The 16372-nt window shown below is 37.9% G+C and overlaps 1 long non-coding RNA gene across 1 annotated transcript in view; it reads left to right on the top strand.

Moving 5' to 3' along the window:
* Nucleotides 1-10282: 10282 nt before the first annotated feature.
* The window catches only part of LOC110680328, a 29316-nt gene continuing 23226 nt past the window's right edge, over nucleotides 10283-16372 (top strand). The window contains exon 1 of the long non-coding RNA XR_002502839.1: nucleotides 10283-10675. This is a non-coding gene — a long non-coding RNA (uncharacterized LOC110680328). The remainder of the gene's footprint in view (nucleotides 10676-16372) is intronic.

Raw genomic sequence — 16372 nt, 5'->3', positions numbered from 1 at the left:
TTTACACTATTCAGTGCGTTCATGTCTGTAGATGAAAATAATAACATTATAATTAATATCGCATTCATTTTTTCTTGAACGAGTTTGATACACTTTCCTATCAGAATCATCCTCGTATCGACTTTCTGGCTACCCTGGCTTACACGATCGTTTCGGTTCGTTGTCTGCTGTTGTTGCCACTGCTGTTCTCAGTGACACCGTCTCTTCCCGGTCAGTTCAATTGTTACATTCATGAACCTTGCTACTGCTGTTGTTTCCGTCATCGTCGTTGTCGCTCTCGTCCCCATCGTCATCGTCGCTGAGCCGTCCGGCGGAATGAGCCGATGGTGCGTCCTCATGGTTTTTCGTTTTCTTTGCACACTGTTATATGTGCTTGCGATTTGGTTGTGTTTGATGATGTGCGTTGCTGTAGTTTAATCGTCTTTCGGGTAGCTAACGTAGCTGCGCTTACTTCCACAACAACGTTTGACGGCAATGTTTTTCAATTTTATCCGGAGAACTCTAACAACCGTTCGGAATTCCAGGAAATAGTTTTTCCACAGGTCATTTTGGATAGAAATTACCTTGCGTACTGTTCCATGTGGTGGTGATCACCGTGTTTGGCATGTGTGGTGGCAGATCGTGATTTAAACGATAGTATGCGGCCATCCACATACACCGGGACGAAGTAGTCCATCCTTCGTAATAAAGGAGTGTCGTAGATGATGTAGCTTCTGCAGCCGTGGAGCTACGCTTGCGTATTCATTTTGTATGAAACGCAGTTATCGAGGTGTGAAGCTGAATAATCTTTCACGGCGCCATGTCGAGAAGAATTCTGTTTTTTCAAGAATTCCTCCACCTGATTCAGGGTCGGACGTTTTGCAGGGTACTGAAGTCCACTACCAGGTGTTTTTCCTGTGCACAGACATTTGCTTGAATGCAAATTTACTTCACAAGGAATGCGAAAAATGATAAACGGACGCAGCTTTAGAAAAATACGTCTATCGCGCACGAAGAAGCGGTTTGCCAACTCTTGCAGAGATTGAATGAACACTTTTGTATTTTTTAAGGGGGAACCCAAACTTATGCACGTAGTGTATGTTCAGATTCCTTTCCACAAAACAAAACAAAAATGTAGTTTTTGACGGTTACAAACCACTTTTTGTTCTCTCGTAACAAAACTCTTACATTGCAAATTATTTTAGACTAAAAATCATTTTTAAAACATACTAATACTAGTAGTTTAAAGTGACTCATAAATTGTGACCGTGTGTATATTTCCACAATTTATTGATCAAGTATTTAACTCAAAAATCTCAGCCAAATCCGCTAAATACGCATTTAGCTCTCATAGCTAAGTTTATTGAAGCTATAGATGTTGTCTGGGGCTCATTCTCACAAAAAATCTTGGGAAACAAACTTTAAAAAGTCGTTTATAGCTAGGCTCAATAGGCACTCGGCTTACAAAGTAGGCCAAAATGCAGCTCAATAGCTACAAAAAGAATTTAGTAATATTTTGGTTTCATACCGCGATCAAGAGCTGTTTTACTGAGATAAAAATCCTCGAAAGGCTGAACACTATGTGTTGCTTATCAGTAAAAATGTTTCTGTGATGTTTTGTGATAATTTTGATAATAATTTTGTCTTTGAAATCAACTGATTCATAAATTGTGGGTGATTCAACTGCGTGGGGTGACTTGGAAACAATTTTAATATTTTTTTAGAAATCACTAAATCCCAATAATTCTACTAATTCTCCAAAATTTTTCTATATTAGACGTATGCATTTACGTTCACATTACTATTTGATGGATCAGATTCAACCACGTTGGAAACCTGGAATAAAACAAAGAAGATGAAGAACTCAATCGCGGGAAATATCTCATCGAATATTAGCATTTGAATCAATAATTTACTTTTGAGCTTTATTTGTACTTTTTTGAATTCTTTTTCTTTTGATGGAGGTTTATAAATAAAGTTATCTAATTCAATTGTCATCAAATTCATCATCAGTTAAGGATTCATAATATTTGGAGCGTACAATCCGCCAGTTTTCAAAATTAAGAATAAGAAACTAATTTCTGTTTTTTCAATTTTTGATGGAAATTGGATTCATTACTTTGTATACAGACAATCTTTCAAAAGGTTATGTTTTTGATTACAATATATACAGAAATCCGAGTTTTTTACCATTCTGATGATAATGAGATGACCACATTTAGAACATTTAGGCTTATTGGAGCAAAATCGATCGTATGTCCGAAAAGAAGGCATCGTTCACAATGCATAATTTTCGGAAAAAAAAGTCGAACACGAAAATTACTTGTTTACTTTAACAAAGTCCGGAAGTACTGATCAGCAAATGTAATTTTCATACAATTTGTATGAACATATTCAGATCCTTTGTCATTTCAAAAAAGTTTGGACAACGATGGCAATCTAAAACATCGACGGGAGAAATAGCTTGATTTTTGAAAATGCCAATACCATGACTTAAAACTTCGTCACACTTCTAAGATTCTTCGTATATAACACCACTAATTTCGCAGAAATGCATGGTGCATATACACGATAAGATCCTGTTAAAAAGTTGTGATTGAAAAGTGAATTTGCATCATCACAAGAACAAAAATAACTCGTAATTGTTAAGTGAAATCTCTTTGATTTCCTTGACAGAAGAGTATTTTTCAAAATTTGGACGAAATTAGTAACACATTATTGGTATTTGTTTTTTCCAGAAAATACCACAATATGCCAGCAAAGAAGGTTGGATATATTTTTACTCGAAATGGTTCTGTAGAAGAGGTTGATGGTCCTGGTGGAGGATCACCATCTTCAAAATAGAATTATGCACATCAACATCCATGATTGGGGTGCAAAAATATAAAATTTAAAATAAAATCAAAATATAACGAAATAATATATGAAAGTAACAATAAAAATACTTAAAAGTTCCAAACTTGATTTTTTCGCGCGAGATGAAACTTCAAGCTTCAAGCTCTTGGTAAGTTGAACTCTTTACACAACAACATAGCTGCTCCCGCACCACGCAGGCAGTAACTTCTTCCACACCACACAGGCAAAGAATTCTCTCAAAGAAGACGTCGGCATGAACACGATGAACAACGCCCGCTTGTAAATCTTGTCAAAACCGCACCAAACAAGAAAAAGATCAAACGACCGTGCACCATACACTCTCGATGAAAATTAGCCACTCTTCAATTGAATCCAAAAGTTCGAATCCAATCTTCAATGGCTGTAAATTTCTCACCTGAAATAGAGAGAAAAAGTGCAGTCGCTCGCAAGATTTTCATCATCCCCCGCTCGAAATCTCTTTACCTGCGTGTTTGGTACGCGACGAAAGGATTGCCCACCTCAAGAAAACCGACCACTGAATTTTCGTCAAATCGACTTTGACGCTCTTCTGGACTATTGTTGCTTATCAAGACTGGAACGAAATATTTTTCTTAGCAATGACATTGTCAAGTGGCCGAAAATTTTGCTCCATTTTGAACAATTGCTTGCTTTGAATGTCCACGAATACGACCGTCAGTTTCGCCCGCCTGGAGTACGCCTCGCTTGCGGGAACTAAAACGCGCGCGTAATGCTTGCCAGCGTAAAACACGTCGTCAACGCACCCAAGCAATAAACGAAAATTTCAACGAGCTAGCAATGCATACCGTTTTAAAAATGCCTCTCTTACAAGTGTACATATTGCGTGTACAAAGAGATTTTGAGAAGGAATCTCCGTGGTTTTTGGCGCTTCGTCAACTCCAAACGAAAAAGTTCTGCAATTCCAACGAACGTTCTTTTTGAACGAGCAATGTGCTAGGACTGCCGTAGAAATCAAGTCAATTATTCGCCAGCACTTTGAAGCTATATTTGCGCAAACACGCATCAATTCAGAAGTAGCTGACGCAACTCGAGATGTCCCTGCAGATGTTGTTTGATCTTAGTGCATTTACCATAAATCCCGATATGTCTTATTGGCCGCGAAAAAGCTAAAACGGCGTATGTTCCTGGTCCTGATGATTACCGGCAATTAATTATTTGTCGTTGTATTTCTGCATTGGTACAACCATTGTGCGATATTTTCAAATCAGTCACTCCAGCAAGCAAAATTTCCACGCATCTGGAAACATCGTTCATGACACCGTTTTCAAACGCGGTGATCGCCATGATGTACAAACTATCGGGTATTACAAGCCTGTCAGCTGTTTGAAACTGTTCGAAATAATAATGTGTGGAATTATCTTCGAAAACAAAATGCTACATCTCCGTGTGAGCAACACGGATTCATGCCTAGCCGATCGGTTACTACAAACTTGTTGACTTTTACGTCAAAATGCATGAAAGAGCATGGAAGAAAAGGCACAAGTTGACGTATTATACCGACTTAAAAGCTGGTTCGACAAGATTGACCATCGATACTTTTGCACAAACTGTCCGCGCTCGAGTATTACGCATTTGGTTTCTTGGATGGAGTCGTACCTTACGGGACGAGAGCTGCGAGTAAAAATCGATGGATGTGTATCATTACCCTTTTCGAACAAGTCTGGTGTCCCACAAGGAAGCAACCTTGGACCGTTGCTATTTATTATTTTCTTTAAGCGATGCTGGCTTGGTTCTCGGTGAAGATTAAGCTGATTTATGCCGATGATCTCAAACTGTACATTGTAGTACGGACTGAAAATGATTGTATGCTTCTTCAGACTCGTTAACACTGTTTGCCGATTGGTGCCGCAGAAACAAGCTAATTATTAGCGTAGAGAAATGTCAGGTGATCACTTTTCACCGCAAGATGCATCCAATTTGTTTTCACTACGAAATTGAGGATTATTCTCACAGAGTTGATCATGTGACTGACTTAGGGTTCAGCTTGATGAGAAAATGTCGTGTTGAGCTGCATCGTTCTGCAATCATCTCAGAAGCAACGCGTCAGCTAGGCTTTATTTCCAAGGTTGCCAAGGATTTTTCAGACCCGCACTGCTGGAAATCATTGTATTGTTCAATGGTACGCCCTATCTTGGAAAATGCATCCGTCGTTTGGCATCCGCACCAACTCACGTTGGAGTCAAGAATTGAACGGATCAAAAGAGGTTCATTCGTTTGGCACTAAGAAACTTGCCATGGAGGGACCCCGATAACCTGCCACCGTATCCGGATAGATGCCGACTCTGGACTAGAAACATTGGATCGACGAAGAAAGGTACAGCAATCGTTGCTTATAGCAAAGTTGCTAAATGGCGAAGTCGATGCTCCAGAACTGCTTATTTGCTAGAATTTCGTGTTCCTAACCGAGTTCTCCGGAGTACAACACTGCTCCAATCAAGTTTCCATCGCACCGTATTTGGATACAACGAACCCATCTCAGCTGCATCCGAGCATTCTCAGCTGTCGAAGAGTTTTTGAGTTCGATGAACCGACGAGGCATTTTGCTAATAGAATACGATCTGTAGTTCAGTAATCTGTGTTAAGTGTATGTTATGTTCAAGTTTTTATTCATTAAGACTAATTTGTCAGATGGATTATTTTAAATACAAATACAAAAAAAAGTCCTTCCAGATCAAGGCCTACTGAATGAATCAATTAGTGTATGGGTTGTTATGTATCGTAACAATACAAATATAGATTTTCTCATACATACATTTTGAAATACAATTACGATATTAGTACTGACCCGATTTAGTCAGCCCCCGATTTTGTCAGCTATTTAAATTCGTAAAAAAAAATGTTTTCTTCATGTTTTGCCACGTTCACATTAAAATTAATGATGATGTTTGATGGCGTGAACGCACGGGCGTAGCCATCGGGGGCAATGGCAATGTTATTTTATTAAGTGTTAAAAATCGATATAACCAATATAAGGAGGGGGAACCCCTGAAAAAAAAAAAAACCTAGCTACGCCCATGTCCATCGCCTCTCTCAAAAGTCCATGTAAACGTCAAAATTTAAAAAAAAAGGACACAATAAAATGACCCGGTTTTTTCATGTTCCCATTTTGTCAGCCTAAAATTCATCGAGGGGCTGACAAAATCGGGTCCTTACTGTATTGTTCATGTATTGTCTTGATTAGAAATTCAATTCGTGTATTGTTGTACAATACAAAAACAATTCACGAACTGTATTGTGCTCTGCAAGATAAATCTGTAGGGTTCCCTCTATGATTATATTGACTACTTTAGTTTATCGTGTATTTAAGTTGAGTGATTGGAAGTGAGGTGTAACATTTTTGACAGGGAGACACTTTCAATGCAGTAGCTGCGAAGTAGGGTTGGATGGAAACCGGCGCGGGAGAAGAGATGGATACGAACGGGTAAGAACACAGGAGATTCTTAAGATTGGAAGTGACCGGCCAGATGCCGGGAAATGGTTGGCCTCATAAAATCACGTAATGCGATTATCTGAAAATGTCAATATTACCGTCGCAGTGATAATGAAAATCTTAATGTTTTTAGATTTAACAAATTTGAAACATTTGCGTCATTGAAAGAACGAAAAATCCAAGCCTACTTGAATTTTACGTTGCGTTTGAATTGCGCGCTATCTTCTGCGCGTTACCGCCGCCGCTGGATGTGGATTTGAAATAAGCGCCGCAATAGATTCAAATAGTGGTGAAAGTATAGAATTTGTATTTTGTATGGATTGTCCCCCCAACTTACCGGATATTCGTGTCAACAGTAGCAAACAATTTTAAATCCTTTAAAAAATAAAGATATTTATCATCGTTGCATTTCGTCGTCACAGCTAATGCCAATTGTCAAGTGACTTATACCAAACTACTTATTTTTTACTTTTTGAATATTTTTCACCCAACTTGCTTTCTAAACTTGTTTTGTTTACTTCTTTCAGCCAAGCTTCCAAAAAAAGCAACAGTTGTTTTACGCGAAAATATGAATTTGAACAAAATTGTAAGGTGTAAAACCAATAAAAACATTACAGTGTTCTGTTACAAATATATTATATCCAACTATTACGAGCGATAATGGCTACCACATATTGGCTCATTTTCTGGTAGCGTTTGGTCGATATTACGTTTGGCTTGGGTCCGTCGATATAAAACGACCCAAGCCAAACGTCAATCGACTTATCCCTACCAGAAAGCAAGGCCGTTTGCAGCAGCCATTATCGCTTTTAAAAAGCTGATTGTTTTTGAATAGGACGATATTCAAAACTGTAAAAGCAATAGATGGCTCTTTTCAGTGATGCACACTTAAACGGTTTCGCCGAGAACCAAAGACTTGATAACTCGTAGTCTAAAATATATACGGAATTCTCGGTATAAAGTTTTACCGAGATCTCTGTAAACGTTTACCGAATCTGGGTAACTCACCGAGAGCTCGGCAAAAAATATCGGAATTGCCGAAATTCGGCTAGAAATAAGTACCGAAAATCGGCTTTAAAAATTACCGAATTCTCAGCTGTGGGTTCTCGGCGAAAAATTTTACTGAGTCGGTGAAATAATTTAAGTGTGTGGTAAAATCGAAATCCTGAAGCAAAGAAAGCACCACACACCGAAGACGGAATTCAACTCATTTTGGGTTGTTTCAACGCAATTCCGTAGTTGAGCCCAATAACTCAATTTTGGCTAAATTTCCAAGTCCCCACTAGGTAGTTTGGCTTTATTCCATTAGAAAAATATACTTCAATTTTGGTTGCATTTACCCAAATTTGCTTATTGGGCCAAAGTACCCCCATTGAGTAGATGCAGCTCTCTCTATTTTTGACAACATTCGTATGGGAGAAAGAGAAACCGAGAGATTTGGGTTGAAACTATAATCGATATACTTAATTTTGGGTAAAGTAAACTCAAAATTAGGTAAAAATATTTCTCCGTGCAGAAGATGAACGAAACACAAAAAGTTATTGACTTCGCAGCACCAAACCGTATTTGCGCCTGCTATGGGATGCGAAGTTTTCTGGATGCGATGCTAATGTCAAGTCGAAACAAAGGCAAGCGGCTGTGATTACCCTGGCGGGCTTTAACAGATGTAAACAAACGGATAAACTGACCTCTTCACACTTAGTCATTATTGACGAACTTCAATGAAAATATTTAAATAAAACATTTAATGTTCTACAGCTTGTGGAATTGATATTTCTGATGTCGAAATTTGATTGAAAACAGTTTTATTTCATCAATTCTAATTGCATTATCTCTAATTGGGCAATGAATATTAATAAGGCAATGTGAGATTATCATTTATTTTGTTGCTAGTTGAGTAAGAAATCAAGAGAGTTTTATACTTTGTTCTGTGCAATTTTCTCTCACTGTGTAAATAAGTTCGCAGCTCCAAACTGAGCTGCGATCGCATTCTGGATTTTACCAAAAAATACAATATGTATTTCACATTACACTGTTTTGTAATCACTACTTTTATGATCCAGTTTCCTTATTCAAGTAATTTACGTTTTTTCTTATTTTCCATACGTTTGACAGTTCTCTGACTACATTCTTCCTTGCGCTTGTGTTGAATGTTTGAGAAATTTGAGAATCCAGCGTAGCGCATCAGTGGGTGGAATACAAACAACATGTGTCGTCGCCTCGGCGGCCAGTGAAAGAAACTGAATGTTCTAAAGGTTGTTGTCTGCATTTTTTGCCACTGGCGCCAACTTTTAAGCTAAGTATGCTGTTTCGCTCAAGAAAAGTAAAGAAATTCCTTGATTGAAAGGTTCAAGAATTTCCTACAGAGAGCCCCCTTTGAAGTGACATTTCTTCTCAAGTGCGTACTGCGATCAGAAAAATGTGTTTTCTTGACCATTTCTTGGGAGAAATTTTCCACGCATCGAGATAGCGATTCCTTTCTTGTCAGTAGCAAACCGGCCTTAGCGTTTAGAACGAAATGAACAGTCGTTACCCTACTTGTATATTCAAACAAGAATAATGTTGCTTCACATTCAATTACAATATGCTGTATTGTATCGAATACTTATATTGTACATTAATGGTTATTCCATTCACTGAATGGTACTATTTATCCGGGTGATTTAAATAAATACAACCGTTGGGAAGTTATCGCAAAACCGGCGGTTTCTGATCAGAAATTTATTGGGGTGTGCAATACAACGCGACGCTTCAAAATGCAAGCGTCGCTGTGAAAAATGTCAGCCATTCAATGTCAAATTTGGACATTTGCACCAACACGCAATGTGTTGGTAAACAAACAAGCGCACTCACAACACTCATACCACTTGAAACAGCTTCGATTGTGTTGTGTGTTGGATATCTGCCGTCCGTGCAATCAATCGTAATATCGAACGGGAGAGAAGCTCCCCCTGAACCTGCTGATCGAACTCAAATCCCCCTCATTGCATGCACCGTTCCAATGATTGTTGATGTTGTTACTGCGGTGCTCTGAATCCGCTACACGACGGTACAGTGAGTCAACTCAAATATGGTACAGGCATAAGGTTGGTGAAAACATCAACATTTTAGGGCTTGTTCATTAATTTCATAACGCTGAAGGGGTCGGAGTGGTGTTCTGCTGGTGTTACGGCTCATACAGATTTGTAGAAATTCATACATAAAGCGTTACGAGGGGTGGTGGTGGTGTTCAAAAATTGCCATTTTCAGCGTTATGAAATATGTGAATGAACCCTTAATAGGGAAAGTGTACCAGTTATGGCCATAGTTGTTACCTATTTGGCCATACGGGATTACTTGAATGTTTAAGTATTTTAAAGTCGCTTCTTTCATTATTAGATACATTTTATCACATGATGTGAACAATTGCCCCGTACGCAAATGAGTTTGAGTCACTGTAGTATTGTCGGTCGTGGTGATGGACGAGAAAGCAAAGCATTCGTTTTCGGTTCGGTGTGTGTTGCCTCGCCTCGGTCTCGGTCTTCTTTGGCCAGTCAAAGCAAATCTAGAGTCGGTGCGCTGCAGTTCGGACGCTTTTTTCTTCATCTCTCGTGTTCAGCATGTTTTCGCGAATGGAGTGTGTTGATTTTGATTTGGACCCAGAAGAATCGCGACTTTCGCCCTTCGGAACGATAGCGGATTGGAAGTGATTAAAAACTGCTGTTGTTGAGTTGCTGTTTTATTTCCGGTCACTGCCTGGGCCGATTTCAGTGAAATTTTTGTTTGGTACGAATTCCTGTGAAGTGAAAGAATTTCCTCGGAAAACGGATGGGATAGTCTGAAAAAGTGATCACTGAAAAGACGGAGTGTGTAGAAATTGCATCGGAAGAATTTGGTGGATGGAAATGTGACGTTCTTAGTTCTAGCCGAAAAGGAGGGCAAAATTGATTACCCTCCCCCCGTAAGTGGCAAAATGAAAAGAAAGAAAGTCGATACCATTTGTGTGCGGTCGGTTACAGAGAAAATGCGATGCAGAGAAAATGTTTTCATCTTCCTGGAAAGGGGCTGCAAAATGTAAGACGCGAATCGCGAGCGAGTTCAGTTGAGTAGCTCTGCAACAATGGTGGATTACTTTGCGATGCACCTACTTACTGCTGCTCAGCGACGACACGAAAGCCCTCTCTCCCTGTCTGGTGCCTGTAAATAATTGTAAACCGAAGAAAATAATGGTGTACAGTGCAGCAAAATTGAACGAAAAATTGCAAGCTGCTTTATGCAATGGAATTTGTTGATTGATGTGTACCTATGTGTAAAAATACCTATGTGTTATTGAATTACCGACTGCAGTTCGAAGCTGAATGTTTTGAGGACCCTCTAACTAAGGACTATTAGGTAAGAATTACTCGATCTTAATTACCAAACATTTTCCAGTCTCCTGTATTTTCGTGATGGTAACATTTGGATTATGGTAACATTTGGACTTTTATGTATTTTGTATTTGGGCTATTTTCCTACAAATTGTCAGTTTGAATACCAACTCAATCCGTAAGTCATTTGAAAAGATACCTAGTACTGTTTAACACTTGCATCAACCGTTTGTACAAAAAAAAGTCATACATTTATCAAACGAGGCTTGCCGAGTTGGACAATTACGACTAGTGCTGTAAAATCGTTTTTGCAACGAATAGAGTACAACTTTTTTGGCAATTTCGTAGAAGACATCATAATTTTGAAATTTCTGAAAAATTTATGGATAATGATTTCATCACGCAACTCAAAGCAGTTACGTAATAGTCGTAACGCAACTGATTTCAGTTGGGAAAAATTATTACGACCAGGGTTGGGAAAAATCTGAAATTCACTCTACAGTAGCCAAACAAAGCCAATCACAGTCAGCGAAGCCAGTGAAACTTACGCCCATCGCTGCTGTAGGCAAAAAGCCTTGAAAATTGCAAAACACCCGTTGCTAGGGGCAACTCAAAATTACTGTAGAAAAATGTTCTACTTCCGCTGCATTTCCCGCATTTAGAGCCTTCGATGGCACTAACTATTTAGAAAATTCATACACCCAAAATAGGCTACTTGATGAGATTCAACGTTTTTGAACTACTGTAGTCAGAGAGCCACGTGACTTTCTCGAAATTCAAGCCTACTACTATTACACATTCCCAACACTGATTACGCTCTGCATAATTCAGTGTATGAAAGTAGACCGTTTCATGACAGATTGGGGGTGATGAAAAACAGCCTATTACGATTCAATGTTCAAAAATAATTTCGCTCCAATAGTTGCTTGGAACCAAACTTTTAGAGCAAGTTCGATTGCAAGCGCCCAATTTGTTTTAATCAAGGCATGCACTGAATCTTGTATCTTGTTTGGAACGTTTGAATAACAGGATTCAATCTTGTAATGATTAACAATTCCAGTGTGTTATCCGTCCGGGAAATCCGGGAAATACCCGGGAATTTTGAGAACCCTGAAAAATGTGTATGTTAAGTATACCGTTTTATTTTTTTTTTATTTTATTGCACTATTGGGCTAAACAGATTAATTTCCTAGGAGGTCCGCGAAGGTCCATATTCTGCGCATTTAGAGCTATTCAATTAAAAATAAGTTGCAATTAATTAAAAACTAAAACTTCATAATCTAAAATGTTGAGCGCAAACGCTTATCGATCTTATGTTTTAGAAAAAAAATAAAAGCTCCACAATGAGATGAACCAGCTAGGGTTGAAAATTTCAATAATAGGGAAAAAACATAGCTCCACTAAGGCGCTATCCACAAATTACGTAATGTCTAGTAGTTCCTTTAAAAGTAAGTTTTTTCTACTTTTGGTGTGTATGTATTGCCTAATATTCTTGTATTTCATTTTTTTGCATCAATGTGGGTTGAATCGGCGGTGAATTTCCAATTATTAATTCTCCGGAACGGAATAAAAATACTGGATCCGTTGTCAGGGAGAATATAAATTTTCCTATTGAACGATACATGAACTCATACATAAGTTCAAATAATTCACATTGATTGTGTGCTATGTGGAGTGTGTTAGGTGAACCCTGTATCCCACTTTAGCTGGTTCGTTATATACGAGTTCAATCCACACTTTATGTTTATGTTTAATAGTTAAGATAGTTTTTCTTTAATTTGACTTACGTTTAGTTCCCTTTCCTGCTCAAATGTCTTATGGGTCCGTAATTAGCGCTTGATGTAAGCGACTTTTGAGCGTTACGCGTGACCTCAACACAATCTAGTAATTTAGTTGCATATCACAACATTCAACTAAGATTCTGATATTTTAAGAAATTAGCAACTGTTCTTACTTATTGGCACTGAAATTATTAACGTTCTTAGCTCAGGAAATGTAGCAATTGACGGTTACCTATTTGTAAGTAGAACTTTAAGATAAAATTAAACTATTTTAGGTAAATAAATCCTACCAATTCTGCATGTATATAGTAGATACTAAGTTTGTCTTTTGTTTCACTAGTTTTAAGTTTTTTAAAACTTTTAAATTATTTGCACTAGTGTTTAGACTGTTTTAAATTAGGATTAATTCCTTGCTTTTAACATGTACAATAGTCACTCAATGTCATCCGTCCTACCATAGCCGTACCCTATGATCGATTCTCAGCGTCTTACTTTCAATAGTCATTATTATAGTGAATATTTAAGGTAACGTTACCTTAGGCTTCTATTACAGTCTCCTCAAGATTAACTTTTCGGTGGCAAATGCAATGCTTCACAACGCCTACTTTCTATTTAAATTTTGCAAAAATGAAGCTGAAATAAGATTGTTGATACCATTGTTACAACAGAGGTATTCCTTGTTATGGTAGTGTAAAAATCATGTTAAAATAAGATTGTAGCCACTTTTTTCTACGCAGCGAATCTACTAGTCATTTTCCTTAGAGTTATATTCCCTACGTCGTATATGATAACGATGTATCTAGCTAGCTAATAGTAAGTATTATCTTCTCATTGTTGAAACATTTTTGTACGCGGCATGTTAGCCTATCTTGTTGATTCGAGACTATTCTAGAATCAATAAAATGCTCTCTATAACCATTTGAATGATGCCGATTGGTCTTTTTTTCTATGCAGTCAATGATGCAAATATCGCTTTGAACATTTTCAATAAGTTTATTTCTAGAATCTATGAAACATTTGTACCAATGCGCAGGATTTAGCCCAGTGTTGTTCAGACTCATTTCCCCGAAATAACATTTTCCGAATCTACGAAGCCACGAACTACTATAACCATGCTCTACCCTCCTAAGATAGAAAAGCAGATGGTTAAGCTTGAGTACTGCACACAAAATCGATCAATTTTTGATCCCAGAGAGCCCAATTCATGTTTCGGTGAAATGAGATGAGTGAGTGAGTGAGTGCGAATCATTTCACCGAAACTTGAATTGCGGCCCACCGAGATCGAAACTGTCGGATCCCATGTGCAACACTCAAGCCAACCATCTCCCCCTCCATCTCAGGAATACAACGCACAGTTATGACTGTTCATGGCTTCACAATTCGAATTTCGGGAAATGAGTCTGGTCAACACTGATTTAGCCTAAAAATTGTAATCCGTGGTTTAATAACTCGATTCTCTAGCTATGGTGGAGCGTGACATTGCTTATCGATCTTGGTAATTAGTAGAAATCAAAAGGGCCATTGCGTGTATAGAAGATTGCGAAATCGAGTAACCAAATGATCAAGAAAGCTCACGTAGCCGATACATCCCATCTAGAAATCTGTGGAGGAAACTCAAAGAAATTAACGTTATGAATGAACCTTCAAGCCATCCAATTCACTAATACTAAATTAACATTTTTTCAGCTCGAATTTCACTGTAGATCAAAAACCTACCATCAGCAGCACTTCCTAAAGAAAACGGTTTCAAATTCACTCTAAACAATGAGTATGAGGTTTCTAAAGCGATTTATTCTATGAAGTCTTATGCTATTGGGCTCGACGAAATTTCACTAAAGTTTGTCAAACTCATCTTACCTTATATTATTAGTCCAGTTACCATGTTTTCAACACACTTATTACAACTGGCACGTATCTGTTGCATGGAAACGCTCAAAAATTATGCCTATCAGGAAAAAGCCACAAAACAATGTCTTTGCAAAATTTGAGACCTATCAGTATACTGTTGGCGAACTGTCAAAAGCCTTAGAAAAACATTTGAACAGCCAAATACAGGAGTACCTTTTATTGTTCAATCTTCTTCATCCTTGTCAATCTGGTTTCAGAGCGGGTCACAACACCTCCTCTGCCCTATTAAAGGTGCACGATGATATACATGAAGTTACTGATAAAAATGGTAAAGCGTTTTTAACCTCTGATTGATTTTTCTAAGGCTTTTGATAGAGGTCACATTACCGATTGCAGTGTAAGTTATTCATGCTTTACAATTTTTCTGTGATGCAGTGGTCTTTTGCGATCGTATTTAACAAACCGTGCACAAATTGTTAAAGCGAATGGAAGTAGAAATCACATCTGGTGTGCACCAAGGATCTGTATTGGGTCCTTTACTTTTCTCATTATTTATTATGATTTACCGTCTGTTTGAACATTTGTATACATATGTTAGCTGATGATGTACACATTTATATTTGTTCTACCGACCTTTCCGAATTTTCGATGGCAACATCTGATAATGGATGATTTGTCAATATTTTGTCGGGGTCTAATCAAAATCTTCTGTCAATAAATTCATCAAAAACCTAAATAATGTATATTTCACGATCTCGTTATACACCTAGCCCACTCCCCCAAATAATTCCAGATACATAATGAGATAATCGGATTCGTAGATAATGTTTCCAACCAAAGTATGTTCACAATCCCTATTTTACCTCATTTTATGTATGGCTTAGAATTATTCCTCAATGCTTCCGTGAGAGCACTCGATAGACTTAGGATTACTTTAAATTGCTGCGTACGTTGGATCTTTATTTTGTCTTCTTACTCAAAAGTCACTCACCTTCATCCAGAATTTCTTGGATGCTACGATTGCTTCAAATATGAACATTCACAACACTCTTTAAATTAATTGACACCTTGTTGTTTCACAAATTACAGCCATTTCATAGCACTAGCGTAAATAACTTTGTTATGCCGCAATATTGCACTTCGCATTATGGGGCCTCATTCTTTGTTTGTGATATGTTAAATCCTGTACCAGTGAATCAAATTGTCATCAGAATAGACGAAAAACAAACAACAAAGCAAGATCGCTCACAACCGTTTGTCGCAATTGTTGCGGATAAGGACACAATCAAAAGCAAACTTGTCATGACAATCACAGAGCGCAACATTGTTGCAACCTTTTCAGCTCGCGATCAATCAGTTATTTTAAACACAAAACCAAATTTGTATTATGGATGCTGTTTGATAATGTGTCAATGTTTACCAACATGGGGAAAGTTCTCGAAAATTGCAATGCAAATCCCAGAAAATCGCTGCACACGTGGTGATCGATCTTTGTCATATTCTGTTCAAGTGATGATAAACTGATGTTGCGGAATAAAATTGTTGCAACAAGAATAGGAGGTGATAATGTCTTTGTTGTTGTGTGTTGGGTGACAATTGATTCACTGTCCTGTACCAATATTTTAGAGTTCCGCAGGCAGTGCATATGCCATTATATTAAAAGGAATTAAGTAGTTTTTAAGTAATTAAATAGTAAAAGATCGATCTAGTATTATTGAATTCCGATTGCTAAAATTTAAAAGGTTGTACCTTACCTAACAAGTATTTGCCAAATATATAAATAAATAAGATGGTCTCTTCAAATTGCTTTCCGAATCACAGGGCTGTTACAACAGCCGCAAATTTCGCGATTTTCTCGGATTTGTAGCGGATTTAACCCGCAAATCGCGAATGAGTAAAATACTGTCGCGAATTTACGCAATTTCTGTTTTACAAACGAAAGCCACGCTTCTCATTGTATTTGTTTTAGGTTCAGATCCCTATTCCAGTGTAGCCAGCCTACGTTTGAGAGGACATGTGCTCCTTTTTTGGTCAAATGCCATCCCATCCTTTTGGGCTATGCTTGTCCTAATTTTCCTAGAAAGCAAGACCTT

Source organism: Aedes aegypti, unplaced genomic scaffold (genome assembly GCF_002204515.2).
Source record: "Aedes aegypti strain LVP_AGWG unplaced genomic scaffold, AaegL5.0 Primary Assembly AGWG_AaegL5_hic_scaff_1199_PBJ_arrow, whole genome shotgun sequence".
In the NCBI taxonomy this organism is placed as follows: Eukaryota; Metazoa; Arthropoda; class Insecta; order Diptera; family Culicidae; genus Aedes; species Aedes aegypti.
The sequence above is the reverse complement of the archived record's forward strand: the minus strand, read 5'-3'. Positions and strand labels throughout refer to the sequence as shown.